The sequence below is a fragment of the Manacus candei genome, unplaced genomic scaffold (assembly GCF_025592945.1).
Source record: "Manacus candei isolate 608988 ecotype Guabito, Panama unplaced genomic scaffold, ASM2559294v1 h1tg000060l, whole genome shotgun sequence".
NCBI lineage: Eukaryota > Metazoa > Chordata > Aves > Passeriformes > Pipridae > Manacus > Manacus candei.
This window is the reverse complement of record NW_026138108.1, coordinates 216,566-242,927: the sequence shown is the minus strand read 5'-3', so window position 1 is coordinate 242,927 and position 26,362 is coordinate 216,566. Positions and strand designations below refer to the sequence as shown.

The 26,362-nt window shown below is 33.0% G+C and overlaps 1 long non-coding RNA gene across 2 annotated transcripts in view; it reads left to right on the top strand.

Annotated features, from left to right (window-relative positions):
• LOC127478321 (uncharacterized) overlaps positions 1-26,362 on the top strand; it is a 51,355-nt gene that overhangs the window by 8,730 nt on the left and 16,263 nt on the right. The window contains exons 2-3 of one of the 2 annotated variants that reach the window (XR_007907178.1): positions 19,368-19,442; positions 20,403-20,464. This is a non-coding gene — a long non-coding RNA (uncharacterized LOC127478321). Of the gene's footprint in view, positions 1-19,367; positions 19,443-20,402; positions 20,465-26,362 lie in introns of those variants that run through there. The other variant, XR_007907177.1, reaches the window with a different exon arrangement.

Below are 26,362 nucleotides of genomic sequence, written 5' to 3'. Positions count from 1 at the left end.
TACAAAGGAATCAAAGAGTGGCTTGAGCTTTCAGGACAAAGTAACCTAAAGATAGCACCTGTCACAGAACATTATTACCTGCAGATATGGCAAAGCTGCTGCAAATCAGAGTGCATCGCTGCTTTTCTTCGTCTCATATATTTGAATGTATACTCAAAATTATATAGTGGCTTCTTTTCCACTATAATTAGTGTGACATCTTGTAACAAATATGGCAAAATTTGATATTTCTAACTTATTTTAATTTTGGAAGTCTAAAATAAGCAAAACTTGAAAGTCAGAATAAGGTAAACTGGAAGTTTACAATGTTTGAAAAATGTAGCACTGATTACACCTTGTCATTTTGATCTCTATCAAATCTCAACTTTTCCCATGTGCCTTATATTTTAGTTTGATAACTCAATAAAGTAAACTAAGGCATAAGAAAACAGGCAACTGAGGAGAAGGACATTACAGATAGCTTTAGTGAAAAGAAGAAGTAAAAAGAAGGAAACATTTCAGATAATTTTGGTGTTTTTTTGAGGAAAAAGAGTATTAATTGTTGGAAACTGGAAACTGGTGATTGTAGTAGTAGTAGCAAATTGACAAAGATGTTGCAGGTAAAGTAGGCTGTTGCTTAGTGGTTAAGTTAAGCTTCTGTATAGCTGGAATATTTTCAGTGACTTGAAAAGAGTATCATTGAGTGAGGGAATGCATGAAGGCATGCATAGGAAGGCATGGAAATTTTTGCTTCTCAGTGGTTAAATTCTGGATTACTTCTCCAGAAATGGATTAAGCATGGAAAAAAAAGCATAGGCTAGGAAGAAAACAAAACCTCACTGCTCCAAAAGTCATCCCCACATGTATTTCCACAGCTATACAAAGAATTCTGAGCTAAGTATTTAACTGGTCACCTGTGTTACACCAGTGCAGGTTGATATTTCAAAATCTGTTTTGCAGTTTTTCGGAAGAACCCTAGTGACTCCTAGATAACTGTGATTCCAAAGTAGTATAAGTAGTTCAATGCAATTAGTCTCTTCATGGCCAATTGTTTCTCTTAAAAGTTGGAGTATTACAGTGCTTAAGCAAGTTGATAAGCTATCTTTCCTGTTCTCTTCCTGTTGTCTTTCAGTCTAGTGATATGAACAGTGAGCAAACAGATGTCCTGTTGAAATGAATGAATGTTTGTTTCATTCTTATTTAAAGTTCAAACTATTCCTCATATTTTGATTGACAATCAAAATGGAGAACAAACTATAAAATTATATTTTGCACAACTGAGATAGAATCTCTAATTTAATTAATTTCTACCCTCTAAGAAATTTGAAGTTTAGAAATATATTTTTATTAGATGAAGTCCATCTTGCTTTCACTAAGTTCATTAAAGATATTTACTCAAACTCTTTGCGTTCTTCAGTATCATACTCAAAGTTTTCGCTACTTTTTTGTAGACAACATTTTTTGGCAGTTTTCACAAATAAGAGATGTTCCCTTAAAAGACCTCCTTTCTGCAACTCAGAGTACATTTCTTCCATTTCTTTTTATATTTTCCATCCTTTTACTGTTCCTTGCATTCTCTAAAATATTACACTGAAGAATTTCATGGTAGTTGCACAGTGTAAATGCTCATGGGACATTTATCACATTTTCTTCTGTAAGTCTTTGCTTATAGTTGGTAAATATTAAACAAGCTGTCATCATTCAAGCTTCTTTTTATTTTATTTGTTTAAGAGAATACTTCATTTTTCAGTGATCTGTTCTTGATAAATGGTTTATAGCAAAATTATGGGAACAGTGAAAGAAGCATAAAAGGAGTGGTCATTGAGAGCATTTCTCCCTAACTTCAACCTTTACTTTTATTAACAGAAAACAAATTGTGGCAGCAAACCAAATGTTTTTACTCTGGACATTCACTTTCATGTAGATTGTGAATAGAGGCAATTGATAATGAGACATTCGAAAAGATAAAGTGAACTGAGTGTTCAATACACATGAATAAGGATAGGAAAAATCATGAAGACTAAATATAAGCTTTATCTCTACATTTCCTTTAGATTGTAAGCTAAATAAAGCAATATCTTCATCTCAAAACTAGCATTAGAGGATGATCTAGTTATTTTTTGAGTAGTGATTTGTAGTTTCCTGACTACTAGGAAACAGCATGGTATGAATATGATATCTAGAGATTCCTGAACATTTATTCTCCTGTGCTTGGTTTTGCTGGAAGTTTCATCAGGCAGCGAAGCACAGCAATACAAGTCCTACTGGGAAAAAAGGCATGGGGGAAGGGAATAGAAGAAAGCATTTTTATCCTACAGTTTTCCTTTTTTTTTTTTGCTGTTTATAGTGTGAATTGCAGGACAAAAGCACTCAGCATTTTTGATTCTTTAAACTACATGTTCAATGGAAAGTTTAGAAAGTGACCTGGGCTCCCAAAAGATTACATTGTAACTCTATACACTAAAAAAAGAATTTAAAAAACACACAATATGTACACTAGAGAAGAACATGTTTCACCGTGCTCTCTTTAAAATGACCTTATGGGTCATTGTGTCAAAAAGACTTTTTGAATGAATATACTCAGCACTAACTCCTTTTGCTTGTATTGTGTTTTTTATTCTCACAAGGAAGAAAAATGTATATATTGTAAAGTGAAGGATGGTACGTTCAACTTATGGTGCTTTTCATACTTTTAAAGAAATATTGAGAAGTATTGAGAAAATAGATATATTTTGTGTTTTTAAACAAACATACAACCCCCCATGAATTTTAAAAAATGTTTGTACGATACTTTTCCTTTTTTGTTTACTTTCTTAAAAAGCATGTTGTTACCATATCAAGGCTGTGGCTGTCAAATCTGCACACAGATTTTTGATTCCCACTCACAGAGATTGTGATCAAACCATCTTCCAGGTTATTTAATTTCTCTGTGCAAGATCACCACTTAGGAGGACTGAGTTCCTAGATGCGAAAAAGCACATCTACATATATATAATATACAATAAATTCTCATTTATTGTTTTTCTGCCAGTAGTCACTAAAAGACCAGAGAAGATCAAGATGCTGTTTTCCTGTCCCCAATACATGCAAATAACTATAGTCAGTTGTTTCTTTAAAAGTTTCCAATTTAATTTAAAACAAAAACAAGAATGAGAAGTGCTAATAATGATATAAGACACCCAGTAGGACAGGCTACTACGAATGGATCCATGTTGCATGAAAGTGGTCCCTGAACCTGTTGGTGGTAAATCTTTGAGCTACAAGTTACACAGAGAACTGTTGGATAAAGATTATACTTACAGATGCTTTCCTCATTAACTTTGTCACATATGGCAGATGCACAATGGAGTTATGTCCTTCTTGATTTTTAGCTGTATTCAATCTCTAGGGGTCTCTTATTTCTCACATTTCCTTCAGTCACAATTAAAAATAATTACTGTCATGAGTGTGGAAGCATTTTCCTAGATACCTACATGATTCATCAAATCCCTGTCAGCTAGAAATTTTAGTTATCCAGAAACTAACACCCATTAGGTCTTTCATTTGAGATCTTCCAAAAAACCCCCAAACAGTTAATTACATGTTTATGAAAACACACGTTATTGTCTGAGTCTTTTCTAGTAGAAGACAAAAGGACAAGTATAGCAATGAGTGAATCAAGTTAAAACACATTTGGGTCACAATTCAAAACACTGCCCAATATATGACCTAATCTATTGTTGCTGTCACATTTTTCACCTTACATATTTTCTGCTGCAAAAAGACTGCAGTTCTGATTCAAAAAGGACAGACTTTTCCCAGATTCTACCATTTACTCCTATGCTCCACTTTCAAGTCGGTTTCTGTTCTGGATTACTTCCTTTAAATCTTAAATATGTCTAGACTGGTAGAGGAAAAATCTAAATTATTTCCTCAGCAATAGTGCAGTTCTTCCTACAATGAAATCAAAGAAATAATCTCATTAGTGTCAGGAGAAGGAAAAATGAATCTTTCATTTTGGAACACTATGGGAGCTGGGGTAAGTGAATGGACATAGCAGAATGTTAGCCAGACACATCTTTTCTGGCCTGTCTCAGCAGTCCAGGTGTGAGCATCACACTGCAGTTATAGCATTTTATTAAAAAAAATAGAAATTTCATATATGAACAACATTTCATATATTAAAAGTCAAAAAGTTAAAAGTTACAGCTAGCACTTCACGGTATACATATGGAACTTTTCCAAATATCTTTTGTTATTGGCTAATGTCTCTGACAGTATCCACTTACAGCATTTTCTTGGCTTTTGCTTACAAGGTGATATTGGGTCTAAATCAGAAATAATTTGTTTCATTGAGATGTAGAGAAATAGCTCTACTGATCAAACAAGTAGCTGGTAAGTTGTTATGCTGTCAGCCAAAATAAAAGAGTTGAATGTTGGGGGCCTTTGATTTTTGTGATTTAATCCAGAGGACTAGTAGAAATTCATTCTATGCTGTTTATCTCCCTAACTGTGACTCAGTAAGGAAATTTAGCTGAGGATAGATCATATTCACTCTTATTTTGGCGATTTAAGATTAGATTGAAACAAATATGTGGTGGGAGGACACTAGCTGGTATTATTAGGACAATTGTTTTTCTCTACTGTTGTCTTTCATGCTAGTTTTTTCTTATTTCTTTTCCAATATAAATTCCTTCTCAAGCTACTATTGCTGAATGCAGATCCTTAGGCTGTTAAGAATATTCACTGTATGCAGAGGTAATTCTGGTTTTATATGCACACCAGTGATGAAGTATGCCTAGAGCAGAAGACTTGAGAATTTATAAGGAGACTCTTCTGGCTTTGCTTCTGAAAGAATATTAGATCCTTGCACATACAGCTATTAAGGTTACTCTTTCTTCTTCATCCTATTCCATAGTTCTTATTTTTCACATCAAGTTGATACTTTGGACAAGAAAATTGTCAGTCCTTTACCTGTATACCATGAACTGTAGTTCTGTTTAGGCTATTAGACCTATTTAGGCTGATAAACTAGCTTATGCCTTGAATAAAACAGGATAAGACTTTGTTTTCTGAGAAATCAGTCTGAGTTTTTATCTTTGGGAATAAGGTGGGAGTATTCAAATATAGTGGTGGTTTGGATCTTTTTTTAATCTTTTTTGAGCATTCTCAAAGCAGAAAAGAAACTTGACACATTATTGATTTCTTCCTTTTTCTCTCCAATTCCCTTTTTCCAAGGCAACCTATTTCTTGCACCTTACAGGCAGAGGTTTGATATGTGGTAGATCTATTTCTTCCTCAGTTCTAGCAAGAAATATGGTGTTAATCCAAGTCATTTATACTGATGCAAATAGGATTTTTTAGTGAGAATTTTGATGTAATATTTAGGTTTATTTGTACTATTAAGAAAAACATAAGAGGTTTCATCACAGTTAATGGTAAATATTCTATATGTTAGAAATGAGAAGAGCAACAGTTCTGTGCTGAAGCAAATGACCAAGATAATGCACGAACTGGAGATAGAAACTAAAATAATTTTCCAATGTAAAATGCAGTTAGATTAAGGAAGGCTCCGCTGGGCAAAAAACCTGAGATGGAGTCCTTCACAGAGGCTGCCAGACCTGGTATTCCCAGCCTGCTTTAAAAAATAAAAAACCCCAAGTTACAAAATCTGATTTCTGCTAAATGGAAGGTCAGAAATAAATGGTTATGGTTGTTTGGAAATAATTTCTATGTGTGGAATTGATTTAATTTTTTCTATAAACTCATGTTTTGACCACAGAGGGGAAAAAAAGAAGTAAAAAATAAGAAAATAGTAATCAAAGTGTTTAACCTCAGACATGAGAGGTACCAGCTGTGCTATATTATACGAACTGCCTGCTACAGAAACTTCAAGATAATGGACGTCCTGAAATAGCCTAAAAAAATTAAATGAAAGTATAATTATCAGAGCTGCCTACGCACTTCTGGTCTGGAAAACTCTGTTATTAAAAGTTGCCTCAACTGCACTATAATGAAGAGAAGGTTGTGGCTACGATTCTTGTTATATCAATATAAGAACTTACAGATGACAATTAAGAGGTTCTATTCAACACTTTCTTTCTTTTTAACAGTAGGACTGTATTCACAATTTGTGTGTGTCCAAAAAAGTTATTGTAATATTTAAATACAATAGCCAGTAGATGTATTTTAAAATTGTTGAGATTACATTCTATTCCCCCATACCACCCAAACTTTGCAGATTTGAGGAATACAGACAGGCTCCAAATAGAAGTTTTGAAATATAAGTACTTTGTACAAAAGAACTAACTGGGAGGATGCAGGAAAAAAATTCATTACAGGATATTAATAAAGACCTTTGTCAATAAATTCAACTGCTCAGATATTTTAAAGCACTCTGGATTTCCTAAAAAATTAAAGAATGCTAATGCTGATTTTTATATTTTCTAAAATTACTTCTATAATGTAACTATTTAATGGTGGATTTTTTAATAGATTGACCATACTCCTTTTCTTTATACAGTTCTGACAAATTTTCTTGATAATGTAAAACTGTGTCCAAATGCTACATAATATATTCATTTTAAGCACCTATTTCAATTACTATGAAAAAAAAGAATTAAAATTACACACCTAGTAAAAAAATGCTGTTTCAAGCTATGATGAAGAGAGTTTTCTTCACTCCATCTCAAATAAAAAATAAACATTTGAAAATCCTTAAAATTTTACTTCATTTTATTTTGTTTTGATAAATAAGTCACATAAAGATGTTGTTCCATAAAAATTGTTTCCTAAAGCCCTTTATATCTCTTTCTCTAACAGTCTATCTGCTCTAATTGCCACTGCAGTGACAGGAGAAGTAAAGTATTTTCATTACTTTATTTGTACATTGCTAGATAAAAGGTATTGGTTCACTTAGATAAGGGAAATTACCAAATCTATTAGAATGTTTTAGACATATTCCTGATATTTATATCTATAAAATCCAAGTCTGGAAAAAAAAAAATAAACCAAAGGTAACATTTTAAAAAATTAGTCTACAGAGCACTACCATTTATTGAGTTTTTGTCTTTATTGTGATACTATTTTAAAAATATGGACAAATCTTGTGCACTTGAAAATAAATGTCTGTCAATTGAATATCTTGCTTAAATTTAAGTCTTTTGTTTAAAGCTCTTCTGGCAAGTCTGTAAATTAAATTTATTTAATTACATATGTATAACAGCAACTAGAGATGTTAATATATCTGGAGTTGTGCAGGAGAAATTGTCACAATTTCAGTCTTCGTAGAAAATCTGAAGCAGAGCTGAATGTACGAGTCATGCTCTAGTATAAGCCAGAAGCATTTGACTCTTCATTTGAGAAATCATGGCTTTAGAAAGGATAAAAATGTGACTTGATTCTACTACTTCTTCAAAGATTGCATAGAAAAGGCTGTATTTTAATAACCTGTAAAGTTTATGATTTACACACGAAGTGTCTCCATGTTCCCTGCTTCTTGGCAAAGGTTTCACGGCAGCGCGCTGCAGTGTTTTATTGTGTGCAGTGCAGAATTTATAAGTCTTTGTTATTTTCATAAAATACATTATAAAATATTCACTACTACATTATGAAAGCATTATTGTAAATAGTTAAAACTGTAGCTCAGTTGTCAAGATAATTGAATAAACCATATTTTGTGGTGTATCGTCCTGCAGTGATGAATCACCATTTTAATTCTGTTCCATTCATTTATTCACTAATGTGGCAAAACTGAAAATTTCTTAAGAGTCCACACTTTGAATTAGAGACTTTAATTTATATACTGAAAGAAAGAATGAATTAAGTTTCTGTTCTGCCAATATAACTTACATTTAAACTTCCTGTAAGGTTTAATAAGACAGAAGTTTTAGTTCTTCAAAAAATTTGTTTTTATAGATAATTTTATTTTAAAATTAGCACAACTCATTTGGTTCCAGATGTTGAGAAGACACTTGCTTATGTTTTTATTACTGATATATTTCTTTAAGCAAATGTGAGTCATGATTCTGATTAATGATGAATATACTGTGAGAAGGTTTGTCCACTTATTTTTCCTTACCTCTCACAAACTAACCACAGGGTTAATTTATAACACACAGTCTTGGAGAAACAAGGATATCAAGGTAACTTCATTATTCATTAATTAACACTTTAAATTACTGTGCTAAAATCTGAACTTTCCTTCCCCCTAGACTGTCAGAATGGCTGGGGAGAGGGGGGAGAGGGGTCAGAAAAACTGGCCCTGGATATCATTGAAGATGGAAGTTCATTTAAAGGAATTTGGAAGGACAAACCACAGAATATGATTATTCATTTGTTTATTTGTTTGCTGTTGATGTTTTCAATAAGAGGCACTGAGGATCTAACAGGAAGTGTCAGTTGTGAACAGTAGCAACCATAAGAATAGAACAGAATTTAGCAGATCTAATAGCAGCTTCCAATACCTAGTGTGACATAGCCTGGATTTCAATCCATCTGCCAACTATAGCCAGAGAGAATAGTATTTTGGGATTGATAACAGAGGCTACTAAATTAATCCTACTTCTTTATTAATTGTGGAGTATTTGTGTTTCATATTTACATCATAAATATGGTATTTTAGCCCTGATTACTTCATATGTTTGCTACTATTTGACATCAACGATTAATATCATACTTGACAAAATTCTGAAAAAATTTAAAATTCTGTGGTAGTAGGGGGACAGGCTAAGCAATCTAGTAGTTTTACTTTCTCTATGTATTGTAATTCTGTATTCAGTTGTTACGTACTACCATAGGCTTTGAAGAATGGTTGAACGAAGGCATAGGAAGAATGGCTTTATTCTACTGCAAGCTACAAGGTACAGCCTAATGGCCTTTCCTGAGTGCCAGTGGTTTTGGCTTTTATTCTTATCCTATGACCGATTAGCAAGGTCACAAGTTACTTCAATGTTTCTAGGCCTCAATGACTCTATCACTTCCGGTAAAAAATGAGAATAAGAATCCTGGACATTTTAAATCACTTTGAGATCTCTGGGGGTTTGAGCAGAGAAGGAAGGGAGCACATTCTTAAATGTCCCAACCCCAGTCCATTTTTTTTTTTACATATTAAAACATAAGGTACCATAAGAATACTAAATTTTTGTAGTCAAAGATGAATGAAATAAATTAAATAGCTGAAGTGGGTTTGATGTAATATATCTTTGAGATTTTTAAAATTTTAAAATATGCATACTGTTGTTAAGGTCTGATTCTTCTTATCACAAGCCAAGAATTAGTTTTGCTTTGTTTAGGCAGGGGTTGGGTGACCTACAGGAAAGCATTTAACAGATCCCACATGATGACAAAAACATTTTGACACTGCATCATAGACAGAAGCTTTATTACAAACCAATTTGGTTATCCTCAAATGCCACTGTACCACACTGTTGAAATACTTCATGTTTCATTGTAACTATGTGCTCATAGAAAGTAAATCAACCAGTACAGCACCCTTCAAGCTGTATTTGCAAAGGTTCTGTAAGACAGCAAAATATTCTCAATAAACCAACAAGCTACATAAATTCAGTTAAGAAGTGAACATATATTCCAGGATTGCACACAGATCACTAAGGATCATCAAGTCTAGATTTGCTTCACAAAACGGAGGCCTTGTTCATGGTTTGTAAAGAAAGTGACAGTTGCAGGCTTAAAAGGATCTTCACAATGTACTGGATGAACTTCTCTGATCCTGAGTTTTAGTGAAATTGGTCTTTCTACCATACGTGAGTTATTCCATAATCCACAGATAAAACCTGCTACAAGTGCACAAGATTACCCAAACTGAAAATTAAGCTTTTAGTTGACATGGCAAAGGCAAAGGTCAATGTGGTCAGACCACATAAATAATTCGAAAGTAAGACAGTTGTGGCCTAATTTGCTGTTGATCATACACTCCTGTTAATTTGGAAATCAAAATGACCATGTACAAATGAGATTAACAGGTCCAATTTAGGTGTTATTAGATTCACAAATTATGTTTTCTTTCTCTATGTCAACTGTTTTTATCAACATATTATTGATCTTTAAAAGACAATGGAGAATCAGTTTTCTCTTTTAACTCCCTTTTTATTTGTGAGGCTGAAGATTTTAACTTCTTGTCGGCTTTTATCAATGCATTAAAAAAAAAGAGGGAAAAATTCAGTCTTATATTCATCTCAGCCCATATTGATTCTGAGTTCTGGGTCCAATAGGAATTTCTTTGCAATTGAATGTTTGTCTATGAGAAATTCAACACAGCTAGAACTTTTCATGTTTTATGTAAGTTTTAGCTATAATACATTTAATTAAGGTATAATTTTTGGACCTACAGAAGCTAGTCCCAGAACAGAAAAAACTCTTATTTGTAATATGATTGTGAATTAGAATTAATTAGAATGAGCAGCCTGTTCAATTGAATCCAAGGATCTTCCAAACTCTGATCAGAATTCCCTAGTAAGATTTTTGCCCTAGCTCATAAATATAAACCCACATCCTTCTTATTGAGGTGGTGCTAATTTCTTAGATCTTCTCTGGCAGTTGTATCTCAAAAATAGTTTTGGATCTCAAAGTCTATACTGATTCTTTGAAATAGTTGGTTTATATAGATAATAGAAAATGCATCACTCTATATAATCTTTTGCAGCCTCCTTATCATCCCAAGAAATTTGATTTCTGGCTCTTATAACTATTTATTAGCTGGATCTGGCTGTCACAATTATGTCTTTCTCAAAATTATAGCAAAAAACCATTTTCTCGGGACCATGAATTGTCTTGGAATAGAAGCCAAACAGATGATATAGAAATCTGAATAAATTTAAAACAAGTGACATGGAATAAAAAGGATTTATAACTTCAAACATGAAACTAGATAATAGTATTTATAAAGCTATAAATTTTAAAGCTCACGGACTAATTTAAAAGCATTTTTGTGATACTGCCAGATGAGAAGTGCATAAACAGAAGGTTCCTTTGATTATGAGAGTGTTTGCTTCTGAAAATTAGAGCACAGCCATTTATCAGAGGGTGTCTCAAGGCTATAATCAGTTAAAGATATTCCAGAACTGAAGTAATTTAGTATTCTGAATGTCAATCAAACCATGGAAAAACATGAATCAACGTGCTAAAGTAAATTTGAAATATGCATATGCCAAGGTGGCAAGATGAAGAAATAAGTGAGTCAAGTTCCTCATGTGTTACAGTACTTTGAATAGTCATGATTGCATGAATTCAAAGGATGTACCCACAAGCTTTCCAAATGCAGCTCTATATGGACTAAATGGTAACTTAGTGTAAACAACTGTTATTCTATGATGACAGAGATCAAATAACATCACCCTTTAAAAGGAGTATGTAGGAGGACATGACACTTCCACAGTGTCCTTCTAAATTTCATATCAACATCAGGAGAGACCTTGATGTAGGAGCTCTGTTTCAGGACCATCTTCTAAGAAGGTACTTCAATAAAAATTAAAATATGCAAGAGCCACAGTAATACAATTATACCGGTAGACAGAAAAAGAAAACCACATTGACTTCTTAGCTCTCCATAAGGGCAGATCTTATCAAAATCAATCTTCTACGTCCAAGAGCCCTGTCATTTCTCTCAAAGAAAATGTGTCTCCTCATGAGCTAAGTTTTTATTTCCCGGTAGATGATTTTCCAGATTTACTGATAATTATCCTGGGACCACTGACTGATAATGGAATGCTCGTTTAAGGGGTATTGAGAAATTAGTATTACTAGGTCATGTGTTATACTTTGGGTCACAGTTACAGGAACTGCCTTTTTGACTAGGCATATAAGACAGAATATTTTCTGTCACTGAAAACTTTTTTTTATACAAGTTAATAAACCTTTATATGAATCTTTTGGCTTGGCTTACTTGTATTTTGCTTCACTCTGAGTAAAGGATAGTGTAGCTGCAGAAAGTTTTGATGGAGGCAAGGAACACTGAACAGAACTGAACAGGATTATGAAATCAATTACTTGAAAATCTCCCCACGTGTGTCTTGAGGTAAAAGTACTTGGAAAAATAGTACTGGGAAAATAGTCAGAAGAGTATTATTAGAAATTGCTATTAATATATGCTTTCCTTTTTTTTTGTCATAGTATTGTCACCTGCTTACAGCTTTTGGACTATATGACACTATTGGAGCAGAATGATTAACTCACTACAGCCATTATTATATTCTTATCTGAATCATGACAGAAAACATTGGAAATATCTACTACCCACTATTTTTGTTAGAATGAACCAAATTTAAACAAGTCTTTATTATATGACACATCTGTCATATAACAAATTGACAACAGATGATGAATAAACAAAAAAGCAGGCAAGCAGACTTTTAGATAACGATACTTATGACTAGTGCTAATTTACTTGATAATCAGCTAGAAATGTATTCTATTTGTCTGTTAATATCTTCTACCATATTTAAATGGAAATGCTCCATCAGAAACTGTTAGGAAATCATTTATGATTAGCAGCTTTATGAGACTTTCATGGAAGTACAGTAGGTGATGTGCTAAAGATGAAAGTTTCACTTAACCATAAGTATGATTGTTTCAAAATACATGTTGAAAAGCGGGGTATAATTTTAATTTTTTCTTTCCTTTTTCTTTGTGTCTGAACATTTAATTTTTTGAAAGATACATATTTATGATTTTCTATCAGATATTTGCTCTTAGCAATAATATTCAAAAGAAAATGTAGGACATAAAGGGACATAAATTGAAGATATAAATTGATCGGGAAGAGACAAGAATGAATGTCTGTATGTGGCAAGCACACTTGGCTTAGTAGGTAGTAAGCAACTGTTACTCTCTTTTGAATAAACAGGTGTTGGTCAATAATGGAAGTAAGGTACTGTACCTGATGAACTAAGAATAACCTCTGTCTAGAAAAAAAAAAAAGTGGTTTTTTTACAGCTTTATGTATCTGTGTAAAGCAACACATAACTTAAACATCTTTCATCTGGAATTTATTCTCTGAAACACTCAATTTCCTTAGTTATTTTAGGCAGAAAAAGAAGAATGCATGCTCACACATAACTCTCTAGCTTAACTAAACAATCTCTCCATAAAATAGTACTTGTTCATCCCTCAGGAACATATGTAAAATAGCGTTTTTTTATATAGGTTTTCCATGTATTCCCTCCAGGCCTGGGTGACAAAGAAATTATAAATCATAAATTTTTACTAGGTGAAAATCCAAAAGCAATTATACATATTACATGGTTCAGGATGTCTTTATTCTCATCTTCTTCCTCTCTTTTTGTCCCAATACATAACCATAGGGATAAAAGAATTATTGGAAAGAAAGTGGGTTGTGTTTGTCTTTTTTTAATTGCTACAGGAACTTGTATACATTCTTAGTTCTCAGTTTATAATATTTGAACTGAAATGACCTGAAACTGTACAGTTTTCAGTTAATAAAAATCAACTATCTGGTGACAATCTGAAAGTGTCTATTAATAGAGTAAAATACAAACAATTTTCATACTGTATTTTATAACAAGCATTAGTTTGATCACTGCCCACAAGTTCTTCCACCAAGTCAAACATTGTATTGAACTAGATATGCTGTACATATCATGATGCCTTTGTCTCAGACAATTAGACGAGAAAGGCAAAGATTAGAAGAAAATATACATTATTGATTGTGTTTTATTCACAGATAAGAAATAAAAGATTGTCCATTAAATGGAAATAAATTTCAAGATATATAAAATTTCTATAGCTGAGAGCTGAACTGAAGGTCAAGTTCCTAAATTAGGACAGTTAGTTAAATGTAAGTCCTCTCAAGCTCATATTGAGGCAACTGAAATTTAACATGTTCTTCAGTTAATCTTTTTACAACTTTCTCCTCAGTCACCAAAGCTGCTACCCATCTCTTATAGCTGTACTGTGCAAACTGTCATAATGGGAAATAGAGAAAATTTTTCTCAGTACTTTTTTCTGATCACCTATATTTGTCTACAATCTAAGGCCTTTGTTCATAAATAAATAGTATTTATTCTCTGTTATCATTGGTTATACTTTTATCAAATAATCTCATTTGTTCATTTCTAGAGGAGAAGCTATATTGTGTGCCATTAGTAACCTAACAAATAAGAGAAATGGTATGGCTCATGACATGACTAATGCAAAAACTCTTATTTATTTATTTATAATTACCAACTACGGTGAATAAAAATAGCAATATCATGTACTACTTATTGTTAGATTCCAAAGACACTAAAAGGCCATAACTTTCAAATTATTCATTGAAAATATATTAACTTGTTATCTGTTGGGTAATTCCTACCTTACAGTGAAATGTTGTTTTAGATGTGATATGTCAGCAACAAATAATATAGCTTTACTGTAGAATTTTCTCTGGTATATCTGTAAGAGATTACATTGTTATGGCATAATATAAAACACAGGCATAAAATATACACTTATGTATAGTACCTGAAAGAAAGGGATTCATTTTCCTCCACAAACTGATTTCACCCTAAGTCCACACAGACAATTTTTGTTTTTTGACTGAAGAGAAACAAACACAATACAAATTACCCCCTGAAAGACTATTACTTCCAAAAGAGATATGGAAGCAGTTGTTGGAAAATTTCTCTGCTATTATTGTTCTTATGCTGCCAAGAACTAATATAGTATGTTCAAGCACAACTTTCATCATTGTTTTGCACTCTTAAAGACTAAAAAGTGGTCTGGGTGGTATCTGAACAGAAAATATTACAAGAATATGTAATTGCTCTTTGAGGTAGTAACAGTAATCCAGCAGTATAGAACAGAGTCTACACTGGTCATGCATTTATGAACCATAGGAAATACATATAAAAATAGGTTCACAGACTAATGCCCATTCAAAATCTACTGGGGTTCTGTTTAAATGTTGTTGGAGTCTTGACTTCTACTTTTCTGTCAAAATGTAGTTTGAATGACGATGTTTGAGTTGCTGAACAAATTGCACCAGAATTTTCTAAAATGATGACAATATGAATTTATTCCTAACCATATATTTTATTCCACTTTGTACCTGAAAAATTTTGTCCCATCTGTGATTTCTGCGATGCCAGAAGCTACCATCTATGGCAGTAGAACTTTGTCCTCTACCTGTTGAAATAGATGACTGAAGAATCAGGACAATAGTTTGCAAAACCTTTGGGATCTTAGGGCTTAAAAATGCTCTTATAAATGGAAGTCATTATTATTTACCCATGGTGAGCTGAGATTTAGGACCAGAGTTGCAGGGAAGCTTCTGTATGTATTACTTTTTTAAGATGTCTTAGTTGAAGTTCAGTAGGTTCAGGTAGTTATCACGGAGCCATAGACTAACAAAAGAGTTAGAACATATCTGAGAATGTCATTAAACTTCACTTGCAGGAAGTGTCTTACAAAGTCTTTCTCAGAGATCAAAACAGGAAAAACACTTAGAAATACACAGTGTGAGCAAAGACTGATGTCCTCTAAGAAAGGAAAGGCAAGTTTCACCATCTGGTTAGGTTTCTTTGAAGACAAGACTACCACAGGAGACAAAAATGGAATTCAATGGACATCACATGTTCAGATTTCCAGAAAGGATTTGACGTAAGTCCAGCTCATGTGCTGTTCTTTTTTACTGCAAAGTGGCTCAAAAGCACATGGGCTAGCTGCCTGTTAGCGGTGTCTTACTGTTCAAAGCGCAGTGGAGAATGGAGGAGGGACCAGCTGAGCCCTGGGGGCATCTGGGCATACTAACTGCTGTGAAATGTCAGGCATTGATGTTTCAAAGAGTAACATAAGTTGTATTTAACCCTGTCTCTGCTGATTTCTAGTTCGATGGCCAAATTTCCTTCTGGAGCACAGATTTTCTTCTGAAATACTTATTTTGATCTGCAGGGTTTTTTGTCTTACATGGGTTACATATTGTCAGCCATTGCCTTTAAGATCTACTATAAACATTGGGTTTGCCATTACAGAATTTACATACAGAAGATGCTGCTTCACAGCAATGTTTAAAAGTTTGTGTACTTATATAATCAGAGTAAGAGGGGACCCATCCAAGATACAATGAAGTCAATGGAAAAGTTCCCATGGATTTTCATAGGTCATGAGACTGACATGAACTTCAAGTTACTATTCTCTTGCAGCAGGAATAAACCTAAACATGGCCAGTTTTAGAGCTTAAAGACCCTATCTCTTCAAACACATTACATCTTTGTGTATATTTGTTCAATTAACTCCAAATTTTGTAAGTAACAGACCAGATGTGTTAATGACTTTCCTTGGGAAGGAATGCTTGCTGATGCTTCAGGTTGCTTTTCCTCCCACATGGCTTCAAAGAGGAACAAGCAATACTCAATTGTCTTGCAGAAAATAGTCCACACATGCAAGTGATCCAGAGCCTGGTGCCTCCGTGTCTACCAGTCTATTGAATATTAATTACTAGAGCAGGTTATGATGTGATCCATTGCAGATTAAATAAAAGCGTTGCATTATGTTGTGAGCATCCCTTCGTGATACCTTTACAGTCCTGAATATAGGAGTCTGCATATGCAAAAAGCTTTAGAGAAGGTGATCTTTGGAGATTCTTTTAATCACACCTTTTTATAAGTCATTAGAAGGTCTATGAACCTAAATCTTTTAGATTATTTAGCTTTTCCTGACAAAAATTCTATCAAAGGCATTCACTTATCTGTGTTAAATTGAACTTTTACTGACATTGATATATATATATAGCAAAGATTGTATGGATTTGGGCCTTATTTCTGGACATAAAATTCTTTCTAATGAGGCAGTTCCTTGTCATCTTCTGTAAATGTACTGTTTAACTACAGTCATTATTATGAGATAATGAAATGAATAACTTTATAAAACCTTCTGTAAAAGATAATATAAAAATAATATTTAAACCCCAAAAAGGGTTAAAATCTTTTTTCAGGGCCTAAAAGATTTCTCAGAGCCTGGAAATCAATAATAATTTATATCAGTCAAATGATATCAGTCATATTTGACAGAATAAAAAGCCCTATGAACAATGGGTATGAAATATGCATTTTCTTTCTTTATATGCTCTCCTTTTCAGCAGTTACAGGTATTTTATTGCATTATACATTCTTATTTAGGTGCTCCTCAGAAATATTCAGGTCACCACAAAAAATTTGTAAACCTCTTAGAATTCATGTTCCAAGACACTGAAATAGTTCTAAGAACTTTTGTGCCTTTTTCTTCACTGTTTGAAAAAAAAAAAGAAAAAAAAAGAAAACAATTATATGAATAAATAATGAACACAGTTTGCAGAATAAAATTTGTAATATCTTAAAGAGCTTAGTACATTCAAAGTTATCAGATTATCTCCATTGTGGTCCACAACTGCAGGTACAGAAGTGAGTCTTGATTCTAAGCATGAAACCAGTAGTTTTCTTAAAGTTAACATTTCTGCTTATGTGACTCAAATTTACACTAATGTGATCTGTTTGCTCTGTAAGATCCATTCTTTTTATCATAATTTTGTGCGGTAACCAATAGTGTAAGTAATGACTGTGATTGCAAACACTGGAGACAAAATAGCACTTTTTTTGTGTGTGTAATATTACCATAATTCCCATAATCTTGTGAAAGTTTGGCATGGGAACACAGAAGAGAAAAAAACATCTTGATACCTTTGCACTTTGTGAGCACCATGCCTTTGGGATATTTTTGGCAACCTCTAACACATCCTGGCTCAGAGCACCAATTTATGGAACTAGTTTTATCAATTAGTAGTTTGGAGTTGTTATTTAAAAACAATCGGTGAAATGAATGGCACTGGAATCCCTGTGTTACTTAACTTTACTCTTTTTTCTAAGCTATCAATAATATTTCTTTCCAAGATTTATTGTAGTAAAGCACCTACATCCTCATGAAAATGTTTTAATTAAAACATATAAAATGTGCAGTGTACAACTGTGCATTGCTCTTTGTATCTGGAATTCTGAAATTATGAACAAATTAAGTTAACATAAAATACAGTTCAGCACCGATTTTTCAAAGACACCTGGAAAAGCTAAACAGGCTTTAAAAAGTGCTTACAGGTTGTGTCTTCACAATAGTCACTACTAAAAAATCTACTCAAGAAAGTGAGAAAATGTATGAGTAGGTCACTGATTCTAGTTTCTTTTTAGCACAGCTGAACTACTTTCAGTTCCCATAATAACTAGCTCAAGTGAGACTTTATTGAATCATAAGAAAATGTTTTCTTATGTAATTAAAAGTCCTTTTTCAAAATTGGATTCAGATTTTAATTTTCCTAAATATTCACAGAAATGCAGTTCCTTAAATATGAAATACAGTGACATTAAAAAAAATGAAAAAATAATGGAAAAAGGAAACACCTACATAGTTTTAGAGATTTTCATAGAAAACTATATTGAGAGTGTACAGATTTGTGACATTAATTGCTATAGCAATCAGAAGTATTATTAAAGGGTGATATATCTCATCAGAATTATTTTTAGTAACTTGATATCTACCTTGGTCATATATATGGTGATAATTGTAGTCCTTTTGTTTAATTGCCTATTGAAAGTTTATTTTTTTTCCAAATGTTATTTAAATGTGTAAGCTCAGTGGATTTATCATATCTGAGCTAAATATAGATGAAGATAATTTGTGAGTGAATAAGATTTTGCAAAAATCTGCATAGTGAGGTAATTACCCTCCTCCTGATGAATTAAATGAATGTTTTTCCTTATGAATATACATATGTTATTATTGAGTCTCCCTAAAAAGCTACACTTGGTCATATGAATCCAGCTTTCCTTCTTCAGACTCCAGATACTGAATACTCTTGAAAAAGAAAATCAAAATCTTACCATACATGTAGGCTGGGATTTTTTCATTTTTCATGACTTAAAATATTTCTAGGAAAATTTCTTCAAATATATTTCCAATGTTTATTTTTGTGAATTTATTTGGTGAGATAGTCAAAGCTCAGAAATCAATTTCTATCCACAAGGTAATTGTGTATTGGAAACACAATTATTGGAAATATTGAAAAAAAAAATAAAAAGGATTCAATAAATATTTTAAAGTACTTGGCATTTGGAAGAACATTCTTTGCTAAATCCGAGCATCTGATCATTACAGAATTTACACCAAAAAACTAGTACCTTTTAATCTAATTCTCTGCATATATTGTGACCATTAAATTCTATTGACTAGAAATATATTGTAGGTTTTAAATGAGTGAAATGGGAAAAAAAAGGCTGGTAAATAATAATATTGACAAGAGAGAAAATATAGTAATTATTATGATCTTACACTCTTTTACCACTTCAGCTGTCCTGATTCCAGCTTGAAAATCTTAAATTCTTCTGTCTGTGGTTTTAACTATTTTATCTAATACACACAACTTTTACCAGTTACACGAAGACAAGGAAACAAGACCATGAATCTTCCTTCTTCTCTACTGATGGTATAACAACATAGCTGTACATGTAAGTAAGCAACCACTTCATACTGTAATGCAATGCAGTGCTTTTCTCACCTGGCTTAATAGTGCTTTTCCCACTTGCCATTGCATGTTTCTCTCTTAGCAGCTTTTTCAATAAGTCTCTCACTGCTCTGCTCCTCATCTTGTATCAAGCTGTGCCATATAGGAAATGTATTACATTATCTTAGGATAGCACCATATTTTCACTCTTATTTTAACTCCAATATCATAACTGACAGTAGGAGTGTCTCTATTTACAGCTTCATAGCACTCTTGGACTTGGAGAGGTTTGTTCCCTCTTTTTCAGAGGTTTCTATTTAGCAGACAATTATCAGTAGCTCACCCAAATGGAAACACTTCAGAATTCAACTGCAATTGCTCAAATGGCAAAGTAGTCCTGGTGTACTTCCAATAACAGATTGTGAGGATCAGACACATCTTTGTTACTGTTTAAGAGAATAACATTCAGGATCCTCAGCAGTGAACAGCAATCAGATAACTTTAAAGTAATGTCAGAACAGAGAATTACAAACAATGAAATGATGAGGCACAGATCCTGAAAGATATTTAGATGAATAATTGCCTTTGAGATCTATCACAGACTAATTAATAAATCTTTGGCACAGTTTATCCTTTCTGTTTATCAGGTACCTAACAGTAAAATAAAGAGAGTGAATGAAATGTTTGTGAATCAGAGGAAGATAAAATACTGCCTAAACATAAGATATGAAATGGAGGAACTTTTGTTTATCCTAACAAAATATACTAGACGGGTGCTCCCTAATAAATTTCCTTAAGTCTGAAGTGCTCCAAGTAGAGCATCTCTGAGCTTTTATATTTTTCAACAGGATTTTTTTAACCACATAAGTAATCTGTAAACACATGTAGTGTCTTGTATTTGGTGTGTCAAATGATGAATTTTTGTCTGTGGACTTCTGCATACTGAGACAAATCTTTAACACAGGTCGATGCCATTAACCTGGTGAGCGTGCACTACAGTATAATGAGACCACCTTGGCCCAGGGACATGGTAGAACCCTGTGAGTTACCTTCTTATTAGAAAACTCAGATCTAAGGAAAACAATACACAAAGGTAATATCTGTAGCAGAAAAACCTTGCTATTTGAAGGTGATTTTTAGAGTTCTGTTGAATATATTGGGAACTTGGATAATAAACTGAGAGCGAAAAACTTCTCATAGCTCTTAACTGGAGAAAGTTAATGTTAATTGAGATTAGTCCCACTGTAGAAATCAATTCCTTTAATCTACTCTTTAAATTATATTATAAGGACTCTCCTGCAAAATGCACCATCCTGAGTATCTTTAAAAGCTCATATAAATAAAAAACCCCCAAAACTAAGATAAATAGAAGATGATTCTTTGAAAAAAAAATCTTCATATCGTAATGAGTTCATTGACTTTAATTTTCATATACCTCCTTTAAAAAGAAACAAAAATCTTAAAAGAAAGAGAATAAATGTTCAAAGTTTCATTAATATAGTCAGCCTTTGCTGAATATTAATTTAATGAGGTACATGACATTAGATTTTTCTTTATGTATGATTGGAGTTAAAAACCACAAAGCAACTGCTTCCTGAGGTAGGAGTCAAAGGAAGATGTTATTCTGATGTCAGTCGCTGTGCACTGAGAGGGCTTCTGCAATGCTTTGTGATGGAAAGGTCACACTGCACTATTCCCTACCCATCCTTAGTTCTCAGGACTGAAATAGTGTAATTTTGACTAGAAAGGTGATTAACAATGAAAATTTTTCTTAAAGCCTGTTACAAAATTATTCAAAACCATTCTGTGCTTTTTTATTTACTTAGAATAAGAATGAGCAAGACATTTATAACAAGCTGACTGTGCATTTGTAGCCTCAGCTGCGTTGTGTGTCAGCCTCTTTTTGTGCAACAGTCTGCAGTGAAGGGCATTTTCAATGCTCCGGGGAAGTTCTACCCCAGGAAACCAAGAGGGTAATTCAACCGGACATGCCAATTAGCATCTTCTCTCAGAACATGTTTACTGTCATTGTCTCTGCTGCTAAAGGCCAACATCAGTGGAATGACCACAGAGCCCTCCTGAACACTAAAGCTGAGCCATCTTGCAGCTACTTGTCAATGCCACTGGAATCCCTGATTTCTGGTATTGGCTCTTCCGTCAGCTCCCCCTGACATGGCCAGAGCAGACATCACCATATATGCAGATGAAAATTAGTTGTTCAAACATTAGTAACCAATCAGTACTAGCTAAGATAAAAGATTGTTTGGATTACTTTCCAAATACTACTGGAAAATCATATAATAGACTCATCTAGGAGAATCTCAAAAGATAAAGCAAATCTAGAATACTCCACCTTTCAAAAATTGGTTACAATATTTGCCGTATTTTCTCATTCTGATGTCATTGTCACCTGTCACCTCCTTTTTTTAATCTATTTCCTTTTCTTATTTAAAATGCCTTTGAAATAATTGCATTTATAAATTCTCTTTGACAGATGAAGAGATGAAGGACAGGAAAAAGAACTGACGTTATCCTTCTTACAGAAATCAAAATGAGATTTATTGCTTCAAATATTCATTGTATTTCCTTAGGCTGTGTTATAAATGCACCTGCATTAGCAGCTGCATGTCATCAGAGATCATGAGCAATTTGTTCTACAATAAAACTGGAAAAGTACAATCACTGTCAAATAACACCTGTGGAAATCAAGGTGACACTGGTAATTTTGGAAGAAGGCCTTTTTGTTATCAATGCATTTTAGATAATGGAATGTAACTGGGAATACATGTATAAACAGCTCCTAAATCAGCCAAGAATTTTTGATATCATAAATGGAGACAGTAGAACTTGAATAGTACAGAACTGAAGGTATAGTGAATAATAAACTCTTCCTGTGTTTTCTCCTGTCAAAGAAGAGGAAAAGGAATAACTACTGAGGAGTCTGAATAACAATCTAGTAAATTGGACCATGTATTAAAAAAATATTTTAAATTATTAAATTAATCAAAATACTGACAACGTAAAAGCATTCTTAGTCTGCAACTAGTAGATTAGATAGTGTTCTAAAATAACATAGTATTCAAAGTTGACAGATTCATAGTAACTAATTCATTAGTAACTAATGAATTAGATTTCTCGCATTCTTTTATATATGCAACTATATAAAACTGATAAGCCAATTTAGTTATGCCAAGCTAAATGAAGAAAAAATAATCATATATTTTCCAGGGAAAAAAAGGATGTTTAATTCCTCTGTTTAACCACAAACTGCTGATAAAGAGAAGGTAGGCTAGAGATGGCCACCTGACCTTGAAACATCCACTAGTTCTATTACAGCAGAATGCTTTCTCTTCTTTAAAAATTGTAAGAGGAGAATAATAATATTCAGATTCCAGATCTTTTGATCCTTGGAATGTATTCAATGCACTTTTGAGATAAACCTTAAGGGCTTCAACAAATCAGATTCTTTAGGACAGTCCATGTAAAATCAAAGTGTCTGTGTGTGTAGGCGCATGCATGTGTGTATCTGTGTGACTGTGTCTTTCTTTTATAAAAAAACCTGGAGGCCTTTTTAAAACTTAGGGTATTTTGAAGCAAGATGAAAAGAAAAGACAAAGGTAATAAATAGTTCCTTTCTGTAGGGATTATGTCTGTAAAGTCATATAGACTTTCAAAATTCAAGGTTATAAAAAATTTTCAGAAATAGAAAGTACGGCTCTTATTAAGGTATACTTATTTATACCACGCAGTATCTTACTGCACAGAGAACTGTAGGCACATTAAGCTTGAGGAATATGTAAATTTTTGTGTAAATTAGTCTTCAGAGGATACAAAGCACTTGTTTTATGAGGTAAACATTGCTAACTAAAATCCATTTAAAGGAATGAAAGATTTTTAGAAAGAATGTGAAGAACACATAATTCCTTCCAATCCAAGGGTGTGATCTGGGGGCTGGGGCTCCCAAATCCTAATCCACACCTAATTTCTCAATGAGATTTATGTAAAAAACCTTTAAATTCCTTACTCTTTTTCACGGTTCCAGAGGTAATGTTTTAATAGAACTAACAGTTGTGAAACATTTACAAACACTTTGCACCAAAAGTCAGCATGATTCACTTTCAGGAACTTACAAGTGGTTCCTGGTCTAGGAATTCACAGATCCAGACATACCTTTCTATATCCACACTCAGAGCCCTGAAGAACTCAGCTGAGGAGGAACAAGGATCAGAATAGCACTCAGCCATGGCTCAGGCCAGAATATGCCATTAATTTTTTCCTGCTATCTTTTTGACACTCACAGATGTTTGTTTCCATCTCCTTTATGCTACCCAAAATTCAACGGCTATGAAAAAGGCGGAATGGTCTGATTATGTTTCCAAATAATAGCCTAGATTTCTTAAGATACCTATACAGGTAGAAGTAAGCTATATATTTTATGTTCACTAATGTGTAAACCATTCCAGAGGACAAACACTCTCTTCTGGTGATGTTTTTAATCTGTTACTCTTTTAAATTAGAAGTGCACTGTAAAATATCACATTCAGTATTTTTTGCTAAACAAGAAGAGCTGGAAACATGTAAAGATAAGCATAAGCTTTCGGATACTCGGTGATTTATTGCAACCAGATCCACTTTTAATAGGTCTAACAATCACTATTTAATGAAAAATATCCTAGTATTAAAAAGTATTTTTTTTTTAGAGCTGTGAAGTATTATTCAGTCTATAGAATGATTATCAGCATCCAGCCACTACTATGCCTCCAATCCCTTCTTTTATAAATGTTTTTCTTTACTATCACACACCATTTCAGGACCTGAGTTTCAGCATCAAACATTTTTTCGTGGAACACGTCCCAGAGTCCATCGTCTCCCTCTCTTCTCATCTCTTAAATATTCAGTCTTTAGCTTCTGCTGCAAATTGATTTCTCTCATGTCTATATGATCCATGGACCATGCTAAATTCTTCTCAGGCTTTAAAGTTGGATTTAAGGGCACAGAATTAAAGTCAAGTGCAGGCTAAGAAAAATGAATAAATAAATCAGAAATTTTAAATCACCAATGAGCCAGTGTCAAATGCTTTTGTCTTTTCAAACATTTTTACACAAAAATCTTTATCATACATAAACATACTCTTACTTTCTGTTTTTGTAATGTGACCTTTTACAAATATAAGAGGCTAAAAACAGAAATAGAGCCAAAGATTTGTTTTCTCATTGTCAGTCTTGATGTCAATGACAGATCTCAGAAGATCCTGGGAAATTACATTTTTCTTTTTATTCTTTAAAGAAAAAAAATCTTTTTGATTTGAAAGTCTTAGTATGGAAGCATAAATGGACTAATGAAAAATGTAAAATTATATACATTCAACCCATAAGCCATATGGAATAAAAGACAGTGAGGTGTAATATGATTAAAGCAAAAAATATTTATGTTCTCAAGTTTCCTAACAAATTTCACTTTTCATACCTCAGTAAATATGAGTAAGAAAACACTTGCAATATTTTTTTCTAGATTAAATACAGAGATGTCTCTGAATGGAGTGAAAACTTCAAAGAGAAGCACTTAAGGCAGATTTCTATCACAAAAGAATACTCAAAGAACCCATATCCCATTCAACACACCAAACTGATTCTGACATCAGTCATTCTGCCAGATATGATGTAGTAAGATATTTGATTATTTTACTTTTAAATCTACTGAGTGGAAATAATAAAAAATTGCCACCACTAGGCTATTAATGGAGAAAAGTTGTGTCAAATAACACTAGAAAACAAATAAGGGAATACTTGACTTTTAATATAGGCATTTATGTACCATTTTGTCATGTATTTCTAGTCTCTATATATGAATTGTCATAGGATAAAAGACTAACAGATTTTGGAAGATTTTTTAAAATCATACATGGAGATATTAAATTGTGTTCATGTGCTGGTTTTGGGGTTTTTTTTGGTTTTTTTGACCCTAGTTCCTTCTTCAGAAGACCATAAAAAGTGAAATTTCAAGTAAATGCAATACTCAGCACCTGAAGGAGTGCTCAGGATTTTTTCAAAATCAGGTTCAGTAAGTTTACAGAAATAAAAGTGAAATAAATTGAAAACATTCTATTCCCAGTCTTCAGCTATTAGGAATTTATACAGCCCCAGAAAAGTCAGTGAACTTGGATTATCTACTTTAAAATATATGAAAAATAAATAATGTAATTTTTATAGCTGTAATAATGTCAACATTTAAAGAGCAAGAAGTTTTGACTTCCAGAGCTAAAAGCTAAGAATACAATCCAGCTTGGAACACAGCATACAGTTTACCATAAATATAATAGTGTAGCTTTTGGAATTCCAAATTTATACTAATATATTATCCAAAAATATATTGCAATTGGAAACACCGTAAGAGAAAAAAATCTTTAGTAATTTGGAAAAACAGGGAAATGTCTGTTTCAGAGCAGTTTTAATCAAAGCACCTTGTAACGTCATCTGACCTATTTTCTATTTTCTGTATGATGTATTTTACTGCATTATGATTACAACTGGTGAATAGAATTCAAAGCAGTCTCAAATGGAGGCTGCATTTGAAATTGGAGTAAAGGATGTAGATCAACACTGGAGATGTGTTCCTGTTTTCATAATGCGTTTGACTGGAGCTTTCAATCAAAATGTAAAAAAATTGTAGGAAATTTTAAATACAATTATAAATCTCAAATATGAATTTTCACCCTCCTTTAAATGACAGTTTCCTAACCCATCTCATCCCCTTTCACATCCTTTTTCACCTTCATATGTTTGCTGCTAATTAACTGTCATCTTTCTACCACGTTCCACAACATTCAGTCAGTCAGCAACTAACCTTATGCTCTGTTGCTGCTTATAGATTAATTTACTGAGCCATCTGTCTGTTTTCTTTACCCTAAGTATTTCCACACTGTGT